We start from the raw sequence: 10,108 nt of genomic DNA, 5'->3' as shown, positions 1-10,108 counted from the left end.
CCAGGTGAATGTGATTGGATGTGTGTCCACATGCTAATCGTGTAAGTGTAAGTAGATAATATAAATGAATTAGGAAACAGGAGCACACTCAGCAGTACAATAAGAACCGTAGCACTACAGACAGGCAGGTGTGGTAATCCCTCTGCGGTTGTATAACAGGCTGGAAAGGCTTGCTGGTTTACACTGAGAATCAACAATGCACTGCCTCTTCTGCAGTGAGGGTTGTAGACATTCATTATAAATAATTGAATTACAAGTTTTACTTTCGATCTGCTGTATCAAGTGGAGAAAAGAAAGAGAGGCAATCACTTACAGATTACAACTGTACCAGCAAAACAGATTACAAAATCTGATAAATATCAAAGACACAGTACACTGAAAAACAGCAGCGCCCCCAGCACACACCAGCCATTTAATGTGCTGCTCAAATCACAATGCCTCAATGAATACGATCCAATAATCAAATAACACAAGGCTGTGTGTGTGTGTGTGTGTGTGTGTGTGTGTGTGTGTGTGTGTGTGTGTGTGTGTGTGTGTGTGTGTGTGTGTGTATATATATATATATATATACATACATACACTAAATGTTTCACTACATTTCCAATGCAGTAATTTTCACTGACATTAAATGTTTATAACGTAATTCTACAGTTTGTATGGAAACTTGAGTAAATTTTCTGAAGCACAGTAACTGAATCCTTGGTAATTAGGCTATAGCAAAGGGGTTTTGGACTTGTTTATGTATGTTTATGTATGTATGTATATATATATATACATACATACACTAAATGTTTCACTACATTTCCAATGCAGTAATTTTCACTGACATTAAATGTTTATAACGTAATTCTACAGTTTGTATGGAAACTTGAGTAAATTTTCTGAAGCACAGTAACTGAATCCTTGGTAATTAGGCTATAGCAAAGGGGTTTTGGACTTGTTTAGCCATCAGTAGTGGAATATTTAGTCTGGGTCCTCTATATCTGAGATGTCCGATTCTGAGTCAATGCTTCCGAGTTCCTAGCTGGCCTCATAGCAGCCATGTTACTTAAGATATTAAAAAAAACCATCAGAAAGTACAATGTTTGAAATGCACAGAAAACTATAAACAGGGCTGCACATACAGTGGGGCAAAAAAGTATTTAGTCAGCCACCGATTGTGCAAGTTCCCCCACCTAAAATGATGACAGAGGTCAGTAATTTGCACCAGAGGTACACTTCAACTGTGAGAGACAGAATGTGGAAAAAAAAAAAAAATCCATGAATCCACATGGTAGGATTTGTAAAGAATTTATTCGTAAATCAGGGTGGAAAATAAGTATTTGGTCAATAACAAAAATACAACTCAATACTTTGTAACATAACCTTTGTTGGCAATAACAGAGGTCAAACGTTTACTATAGGTCTTTACCAGGTTTGCACACACAGTAGCTGGTATTTTGGCCCATTCCTCCATGCAGATTTTCTCGAGAGCAGTGATGTTTTGGGGCTGTCGCCGAGCAACACGGACTTTCAACTCCCGCCACAGATTTTCTATGGGGTTGAGGTCTGGAGACTGGCTAGGCCACTCCTTTCAAATGCTTCTTACGGAGCCACTCCTTTGTTGCCCGGGCGGTGTGTTTTGGATCATTGTCATGTTGGAAGACCCAGCCTCATTTCATCTTCAAAGTTCTCACTGATGGAAGGAGGTTTTGGCTCAAAATCTCACGATACATGGCCCCATTCATTCTGTCCTTAACACGGATCAGTCGTCCTGTCCCCTTGGCAGAAAAACAGCCCCATAGCATGATGTTTCCACCCCCATGCTTCACAGTAGGTATGGTGTTCTTGGGATGCAACTCAGTATTCTTCTTCCTCCAAACACGACGAGTTGAGTTTATACCAAAAAGTTCTACTTTGGTTTCATCTGACCACATGACATTCTCCCAATCCTCTGCTGTATCATCCATGTGCTCTCTGGCAAACTTCAGACGGGCCTGGACATGCACTGGCTTCAGCAGCGGAACACGTCTGGCACTGCGGGATTTGATTCCCTGCCGTTGTAGTGTGTTACTGATGGTGACCTTTGTTACTTTGGTCCCAGCTCTCTGCAGATCATTCACCAGGTCCCCCCGTGTGGTTCTGGGATCTTTGCTCACCGTTCTCATGATCATTTTGACCCCACGGGATGAGATCTTGCGTGGAGCCCCAGATCGAGGGAGATTATCAGTGGTCTTGTATGTCTTCCATTTTCTGATGATTGCTCCCACAGTTGATTTTTTCACACCAAGCTGCTTGCCTATTGTAGATTCACTCTTCCCAGTCTGGTGCAGGTCTACAATACTTTTCCTGGTGTCCTTCGAAAGCTCTTTGGTCTTGGCCATGGCGGAGTTTGGAGTCTGACTGTTTGCGGCTGTGGACAGGTGTCTTTTATACAGATGATGAGTTCAAACAGGTGCCATTCATACAGGTAACGAGTGGGGGACAGAAAAGCTTCTTACAGAAGACGTTACAGGTCTGTGAGAGCCAGAGATTTTCCTTGTTTGAGGTGACCAAATACTTATTTTCCACCCTAATTTACGAATAAATTCTTTACAAATCCTACCATGTGAATTCATGGATTTTTTTTTCACATTCTGTCTCTCACAGTTGAAGTGTACCTCTGGTGCAAATTACTGACCTCTGTCATCATTTTAAGTGGGGGAACTTGCACAATCGGTGGCTGACTAAATACTTTTTTGCCCCACTGTAAATGGTCTGCAGGTGCGCATTCGCTGTCATCTAAGGGTTAAATTCATTCTATTACATTCTAATCACGTTTTTTAAGTAAGGCGGTGCTCAAAAATGCACAATACTTTCTACTAAAGAGAAACTAAAGTAGAAGTTGTATTAAAAAAAATTGAAGCGCTCAAGTACGCCCATCAAATTTGCACTTAATTAAAAGTACACTTCATCACTGCTAGACAAAAACTTCTGGATTTCCCTGTCATTCTATACCTAATATCTTTGACATATTACATTGTAGGTAAAGAATATTTCCGTCGAGCACACACACTGCAAATAATCAAACACTGTCACCAGAATAAAACAACATGAAACATTTTACACGTCCACACGGTGGCAGTGTTTCATCACGTTCCAACTGGACTCAAGATGCGCTGCGCAAGACAGGAAGGAGATGAGACAGCCTAACTGGAAACAGATGAATGAAATCATTTTTTGAGAAATCGTGTTTTCTGTTGAAGAACATTAAAGGGTAGCATATTCTTAGTCACAGAAATCTTTAGTTGGAGGGTGAAATGGTCTGTTTGTGCACATGAAGAAACATGCGCGTGTGTTGTATGTGTGAATTGTAGGTGCATGGGTTTGCTTGGGTGCACCACACCCACTACCCATGCTTGTGTACGCTGTAACCTAACCACCCCTTTGCTTTAGAAACATATTATATTTCTTTCCACTATCATTGTGTCTGAGGGAGGTGGGGTAGTGGGCATTATATAAATTTCACGGTGTAAAGCAGACGCCTAAATAATGTATCTATTTTAGGGTTGTGTTTGGACAGTTGTTCTAACTTATTTAATTTTTTTCACACAACACCTCCCAAGAATCCCCTTCTTTCTCCTCATATCTACTTTTTTGACATAATTCAACACTGTGCAAAGCCTGGCACACTATCTCACTTTGCATGAAGCGGAACACATTTAGTTTCTCCTGCACGTTGTATATATTCTTCACTTTTGTATCTTAATGTTATCCACCAACTATCAGTGCTTTGGCTTAAAATATAAAGTGTCTCAAAATAGAAGAAAGAAGTGAAAATATCTAGCTGTTGCATAATCCTCTTGCTGAGACAATATACACCTGACTAGCCAACAGTTCCCAAGTTGTGAAAAGGTGACCTGGAGGCTATCTACCACACAGTAGCAGAATTTGAGATGCAAGTTGGGACAGATTGGATTAGAAGTTCTGAGGCACCACCAAAGCTCATTGAGAACAACAGGGCTCAGGTCCCGTGGGACCAACCAACATCGTGGTGACTGACAAGGACCAGAAGACCACAATCCCAACAGACAACAACATCAGGAAGAAGGTCCACGAGAATTATCAGAGGGTGAAAGAACAACTAGAACCGGAAAAAAAAAGTCCAAAGTGGTCCAAGTATTAATTGGAACCCTAAAACTTAAAGAGTGGCTCCAGCAAATTCCAGGCACAACATCAGAGCTCTCTGTCCAGAAGAGTGCAAGATTAGGAACAGCTGAGATACTGCAGAGAACTCTCAAACTCCCAGGCCAGCATGATTTATTATAAAAACTAAACAATCTTGGACCTTCTGCTCAAAGTTCCAATGCATGTTGTGTTTGTCCCCTAAAACTTCTGAATGTTTATTTTGAAATAGGCTGTCAAAATAATAGTTAGCTTTGTCTTAACCTTTAATAAAGACTTTGCATACATTTCAGATTATGATACTGTTAAGCTAAAGAGAATAAACAAGAAATGAAAACTTCTCACGGTTAAAGTACTAGATATGGAAAGTAAAGTTTCAGTATCCCTTTCCCATCTTCAAAAGAAGGGCTATGTGACATTTCACTTCAGGTTGAGTGCTTTCTCTAGCTTTGTGGTTCCTGGAGCGGTTTCCATCTAAGGCTGCTAAAGACTTCAGCCAAATAGCCTAGATTTTTCTAAGTATGATCTCTGGTATTTAATTTCCTTCTTTCTCCGAACTTACAACCACAATGGTCTCACTATGCTTAAAAAAAGAAACCATAACATCATTTTTAATGCAAGTCCTGTAAGTCTCCACACTCAGGATGCAAAACCTGACACTATAAAGTCTTTCAGGCTGGATCTACTTGTTTTGCAAAGCATAGAATAAAAAGAGTTTTGTGGAGTCTCTGCCCAAAGGAAATCATTTATCCATACACGTGGAATTAGTTGTGGTGGAGAAGAAAAATCTTCAAACTCTGTGTTATTTGAAAAGCTTTTAATTTGATGGACAGAAAGTAAAGCCAAGTCCTGCAAATAGATAAGACAAAGCAGTAGGGACCTCTTGAAAAAATAAAAAACAACCAATAAACAGCTGCCATCAGCAGTGAAGACGTCTTCATATACTATTGTGATTTGAATCGCATTAACCAAAGTAAGCCAGTGCAGGCCTGTCTTATTATTTTTGAATTGTAGCTGCATGTCTATCGTCAGGGAAGCCCTTTCCGTTTCTGTGTACACAACTGCTAACAATATAATTCTGGGTGTAGCTAAATGGCAGGAAAATGTTGTTGACTGTGATTTTCTTAAAATAGTTCAATAAAAAGTGATTGAATTTAAAAATGGAAAGAATACGAAAAAGAAAGTTCTAAGTTTTTACTTCTTGTTTCCTCTTTTGCATTTGTGGCCAGATGTTTTCATACATTCGTCACTGGCATGAATGTCACATTAATTTTGGGCTGAACCATTCGTTTTCCAGGTTGGAATGACTTTACAGCATACGTATTTAATGATGTATTTTTTAAAAACAAAGAATTGGGTGCACAAGTTGGATTTCCTCTAAACCACACAGAGTCAACAGTATACATAACCCCCCCTAATATTTAGTTTACCTTGACCAGATGCCGAAAACAAGCTTCAGACATAATTCTAGCTTTTCTCTCTCATCTTGGCAGTATTAGTAGCGTTCATATAAGTTGGCTGTTGGAATTCACAATTGATGGTTCACTAAAAGCAGTTTTGCTGAGGACTAAAGATGAATGATGTGCTCAAACAGAGTGGTCAGTTTATAGAACAGAAATATGCAATACATCTTTGTGTAAAGTAAGTGAGGATGAAAAATACAAATGTTAACAGAATTGGCATGAATTGTGAGCTCAAATTCTTTCAAAGTATTTTGGGATTTTGCACATGGGTTTGTATCTGTATTAGATCAGCAGCATCTTCTCCACAATCTTGAGCCTACATCTTTACGGTCTGCGTCAGCATCTGGCTCATAATTAGAGTGTGTTTTGCGTCACCGGTCTTTCGAATGTAAAAACACAAATGAAGGGTGAATTTGAAAGGAGAAAGAAACAAAGCCCACCGTGACATGGGAAGGTGAAAATACGTGGTGGCTTATTTAATAATTTAGTGATTATTATTTCCATGACTTCAGTACCTGAATCACTCAGTTAAAATAAAACAAGAACCAGCAGGAAGGAAGTGCCGTACAAATATGGAAAATCTGTGTAGGCACAGAAATCTTTTCTTTTTTTCCCCATCTATTGCATTTTTTTTAATCTACTCTTACTTGGCCCTTTGAAACATGTCAACAGACACAAGTGCACAGCATTCATCCATATGCTAAATATGACCTTTTTCATAATCTAATTCAGTTTTGGGAGCTTTTCCAAGATCTCTTGAGATCTGATTTGACCTCCACTTTAAACTCAGATCTTTTACCGCTAACATCTGCTTCCAATTAGGAAGACAAAGAAAGATGAAAACAACCAAGTTCAAACACCTTTGAACTTCACATGTTTCGTAATTCTGGTGAAGACAAAGTAATGTCATTATTCAGCCACTCTGTAGGGAAACATGAGGTTTGTTTTTTTCACGCTCTCTTCCTGAAAATGAATTTTCACATCAGTAAATTCCTTTGTCCTAAATCTGAAATGGCATTTTCTGAGCAGAAAACAAAGCACAAGCTGATGTGAGATGCGTCATATGTTTTACAGGAAAACTGCTTTGACATTCAACTGAAAGTAAAAAGATGCTCATCAGGTAAGAAGATTTATATTCATGTCCACTCACTGCCTCTACTGTACTTAAAAACAGCTGGCTCATAGGCTATTATTCTCTTTAGAAAAGAAAAGGAAAAATACTGTTCAAGCAACATTTAGCTAGACTTTGTTTTCATAGCAGCCTTTTTTTTTTTAACAATTCACAGACCAATGTAAGCAATATATTTTGATACTTCACTTAATGGCACACCATTTCTAAATAGGAGTGTTTCTTGTATTTTTAAACTTGCCAAGCAGCCAAGTCAAGAAAAATGCAATCGTGGGGTTCGCACATCTGTTTCATAGTCCATCTTTTTTTACTTCCATTTTTAATTTGGACTATGCGCACAGTCAGGGACCATTCCAGGTCCCTATAACCTCTAACAGCATAAAAACAGCAGAAAGATGCAGAAGTGGAGGTACTAGTTCCATCTACCTGTGTCAGGACACCTATTAGTCAATGCAACATCTCTAGCTCCAGCAGCCAGGTGGATAAATTATATAAAATGTTAGCCCTCCTCACTCTTGCTATGAGGGGTTAAGCTAACCATAGATTCAAAACAATTTGGGGCATTTTAACGTAAAACTCTGTGGAATTACTCAGTTTTTGGCGCTAACCTCAAGCAGCCAGATTGGCTTAATTTATCAGTTTCCAGAGTTTTGTGAGTGTTCACTTGCAAAGACTTACATAGCACTCGTCTTTCTTCGGGTCCACCACTTGCTGGTGATGCACCAATACTTGTGTCAGATGACAGTCAAAGGTTAGTTGGAAAAGCAAGTAGAAACAGGATTTGCTTTTCTTCTTGGAAAATTCTAGCCATTCACTCATCAGTGGCAATGCAGCACAATTTTTTAGGGGTTTTCTTACATTTAAAAACACTGCTGTGTCACCGTAATGGATGGAGTCTGCTCAGTGCACTACATATGGCTTATTTAACTAGTCAAAAATACACAACAGTAGTTGTTATAGTTCTACTAATATTTACATGCACTGCCAGAACCTTAGACTGTTAAGTCAAGGTTAGTGGGGCCGCTTCGACTTTCCAAGTTGCAAATCCGACTTGAGGGCATGTTCCAGTTGAAAATTACCACTGGGAATTCAAAAATTCTGGATTGCAAATTCAAATCAAACAGACTCCGAGGTCTTGGTGGTTTGATCCCAAGGTCTCCTGTCAATCAGTGTTAATAATCTGTTTGTCCATCCAGCTGTCCATAATTCTTCCTGTCATTACACATCTAATCATTTCATCCAGCTGTTCTCCCACTCATAATCATTATCAGCCTTCTAGTATCCATTCTGTCTAGTTATCTATCCATTCACCCACTCACTCATTTATTATCCAAAATATCATTCCCTACTCTACTTATCTATTCATCTACCAATCACCCACCTACAGTCCTCTCACTAATCTGTCCATCATACAGCATTCTTCATTTTTCCAGTATTTTGCCATCCATTATTTCTTATTTTGAGTACATATTTCATCTGAACTGTAGTTGCCAGATCCATCTAGTCATTAATTAAGATCATACAAGCAAACACCTACAGCTTTGATTGTAAACCAAAGCTTTGCTAAAGCTATTATAAACTGCTTATGTATCTAAATAAGCAGTTGTTTAAATTTACCAAGTGTTATGATCTTGGCGCCTCAGTTGCTATGTTCACAAACTCATCTGATGGTTTGAGGAATGTTTGCAAGTATGTCTGCATTTGTTTTTAGCTTCTTTGTGTGTTGTTTATTTAAAGTTGCTAGCCTGGTTTGCTTTATGGGCAAAGCAACTGTAAACAACTCAAGTGCTATCCAGATCTCAAGTTGGTAGTTAACAGTAAACTTTGTGAGGGAGGGAGGGAGGGAGGGAGTGCTTGAATGCTGGAGAGATGAAGTGAAACTGAGAAGGCTGAAACTGCATGTCTGTATTAGCTGTGTAACTCTGCAAAACTCAACAAAGTATAACACAAGGAGAAATCTGATCTGCATTACTCTATCCATAATTGAAGCTTGGCACTTTGCTGTTATGAATATGACTGGTCAGCTACAGAAACAGCAACAGGAAGCAAGCGTGAATAGGATTACTCTGAGAGGAAAGTGAGCAGTGAAATGTAATTACTATGTTGCAATTTGTATTCATGGCTATTGTTTGTGATGACTCTATTGTTAGTATCCTTTGTAGGTGTCACTGAAACAAACCATTAAGGACTAAAGTAATAGCACATGAGGTATGAGGGTTTTTATGTTTTTCAGCAAACATCTCATCCCAGCTATTTTCCTTTGATTTGCTGATGAAAACAGTGTGGCAAAATGAAATAACAGCGTCTAGTGTTAAATGTATTGCTCTCCGATCATTTCTCCTCAGTGGAATCCAAGCGCAGCCTGCACATACATCAGTCAAGAGAATGGCCAGTTAAGGAAGATATAATGATAACATATGACTGTGTAAACCCTTTTATATGTTTTTGTGTGTATAGGCGTCATGGAAGAAACAATACATGTAGTAATACGTGGCCAACATGACATGGACAAATCAAAGTGAAGCACTGTTTCCAGAGCAAACACACTTGAAGGATTAACCTCTGTATTTACCCCCCGCCCTCTCCTAATCAGTATTTTACAGACTGTACAAATAAAACAGAAACTACAGCTTTCACAAATTAAGCATGAACCAGTGTGGAAGGGCTGAGGCTGCACCCATCACAAAATGCTCAGCCAGTGTGCACTGGCTCTCTCTCTGCATCGCTGGACTTGTGCTAAAGGCTGCATGAAATGTAAGCAAGCAGAGATTGAGGCTATTCAAAGCACCTTCATAAAAATGAATGTCAGACTCTGCCAAACCAAATACTTACACAAAAGACTGATTAAACATTTTGTTCTTAGCTCACATCAAGACGAAGTCTGTGTGTCAATCTAAGTGTGTGTGTGTGTGTGTGTGTGTGTGTGTGTGTGTGTGTGTGTGTGTGTGTGTGTGTGTGTGTGTGTGTGTGTGTGTGGGAGCGTGGTCCACAAATACATATGCTGTCAGTATCTTGTTCCTATTTCTTATATATAGACCAACCACAGTTAAGTTTACTTTAGCTCACTGCAGCCTAGACTCCAGGTATTATTTAAATGGTTCACAATGGATAAGTTAAGTTGTACCCCCATCTTTATTAGTGATTTATGATATATCAATCACTAAATATTTCGGTGCAAATGCACACTATCTTGAAATCTACACCATCTTAGAACGGGAAGGGTTAATAGTCACTAGAAAGCACCGAAATTCTATTGGATTTAAATACGGTTTTGCATCGGCTCTAAAGTGTTCTGTTGCTCAAGATGTCATCTGAGTCACAAGTGCAGTGGGAGGGACTATAGCCTAGACTGCATCGATCCGAAACCGGTTAG

The sequence above is a fragment of the Copadichromis virginalis genome, linkage group LG14 (genome assembly GCF_057382275.1).
Source record: "Copadichromis virginalis isolate Kocher_CV1m ecotype Utaka linkage group LG14, C_Virginalis_male_GT1.1, whole genome shotgun sequence".
In the NCBI taxonomy this organism is placed as follows: domain Eukaryota; kingdom Metazoa; phylum Chordata; class Actinopteri; order Cichliformes; family Cichlidae; genus Copadichromis; species Copadichromis virginalis.
The sequence above is the reverse complement of the archived record's forward strand: the minus strand, read 5'-3'. Positions refer to the sequence as shown.